The sequence below is a fragment of the Etheostoma cragini genome, chromosome 5, assembly GCF_013103735.1.
Source record: "Etheostoma cragini isolate CJK2018 chromosome 5, CSU_Ecrag_1.0, whole genome shotgun sequence".
Taxonomy (NCBI): domain Eukaryota; kingdom Metazoa; phylum Chordata; class Actinopteri; order Perciformes; family Percidae; genus Etheostoma; species Etheostoma cragini.
Genome location: NC_048411.1, coordinates 30,820,601 through 30,822,229, shown reverse-complemented (window position 1 = coordinate 30,822,229; position 1,629 = coordinate 30,820,601). Strand labels below are relative to the sequence as shown.

Sequence of the window (1,629 nt, the reverse complement as noted above, 5' to 3'; positions counted from 1 at the left end):
ACACACACACACACACACACACACACACACACACACACACACACACACTACTGAAGCCGTAACACTCTGCTTTCTGGTTGAAAAGCTGCAAAACACACCATTTTCAAATGGGTTGTCACAGAATCAGGGTTACATAACCCAAACATGTCCTAGCTGCAGCTGGGATTGGGAACCGAGACCCGGTACTGTCTTTAATTTAATTTTAATTTATTAACTCAGGACAATGCACATTCATGAACAAGTACAGCACTACATGTAAATGTGCCAGATTGTAGCCTGAGGGCTAATTTTCTTCTGCAGTCCATTAGGCAGGTTGGAGGTAACCCTCATGTTGTCTTTGGGTTGCTTTATATCCAAAATAAAGGAAGTCAAAATATGGCTGAAAATTTTGACAAAAACATTGGAAAAAGTGACAAAATGTAGGCGAAAAGTGTCTAAAACGACAAAAATAAAACATAATCGTCAACAAAACTTAAAAAAATAAATAAATGGACAATGACATTGAAAATTTTTTATTGAAAATAGTGGCAAAAAAAACAATTTTGACAATTTGACAACTTTATAAAAAATAAATGTAATACCCAAAATTTAAAATAAGGGAGAAAATTTTTGGAAAAGCCCCCCCCAAAAAAATAAAAAAATAAAAAATAAAAAACATCCAAAAGAAAGACTCAAAAACTTTGGAAAAAGTGAGAAAATGTAGAGAAAAAAGTGTCTAAAACGACATAAATAGTGTCATAAACGTCAAAAAAAAGTAAAAAAACAAAAAAAAGGACAAAGACATTGACTTTTTTTATTGAAGATAACGTCCAAAAACACAAAAACATTCATAATAAAAAACTTAATTTAATTTAATTAACGTTTAACACTACGTAACACTAACTTATTAACTTTAGTTTATTATTTATTTTAGGAATTTATGGTCAATAAACCTCATTTATAGGAAATTATGCCTAATGTTTGAGTTAGAAAAGCAGAAATTAGGAATTATTGAGACTAAAATTAAAGGAATGGATGTTGATGATAATCACAGACTGGAATATGTCAACTTTTACTCAATACTATTTCAAAAACACTTCCATTTGTTTTACAATGCTATAAAATTGAATAAGACGCCCCAAAATTAATGAAAGTAGAGATTTGTACTTGGCAAAGAGCGTTGGGTGGAATCAATCATGTTATTTTGGGGAATGGCTAAAGGCTGCTAACGGCTGCTAACGGCAGCTAACGGCTGCTAACGGCTGCTAACGGCAGCTAACGGCAGCTAACGGCAGCTAACGGCTGCTAACGGCAGCTAACGGCTGCTAACGGCTGCTAACTGCAGCATCAGAAATATGTATTAACAGTTAAGTAGCTCTTACGAAAATGTGCCTTGGTGTACGGTGCATACATTAAAACAGTGCATAAAATAAAGCATAAATACAGAAACACGCGCGCGCACGCACGCACACGCGCACGCACACACGCGCACGCACTCTCGCACTCTCGCACACACATCCGACCATCCCCATTAGAAGGGAGGCTGCAGGGTTGATAGAACTTGGAGAGATGAGCTTCAGTATCGGCCGCTCAGAGGAGGAAAGAGTGATCATAGGGTTGGAAAATAGCTTCCTGTAACCCCCCCCCCCC

General features: G+C 36.7%; 1 protein-coding gene across 1 annotated transcript in view; it reads right to left on the bottom strand.

Annotated features, from left to right (window-relative positions):
* The window catches only part of LOC117945075 (dihydropyrimidinase-related protein 2-like), a 20,735-nt gene that overhangs the window by 8,608 nt on the left and 10,498 nt on the right, over positions 1-1,629 (bottom strand). The window lies entirely within an intron of this gene.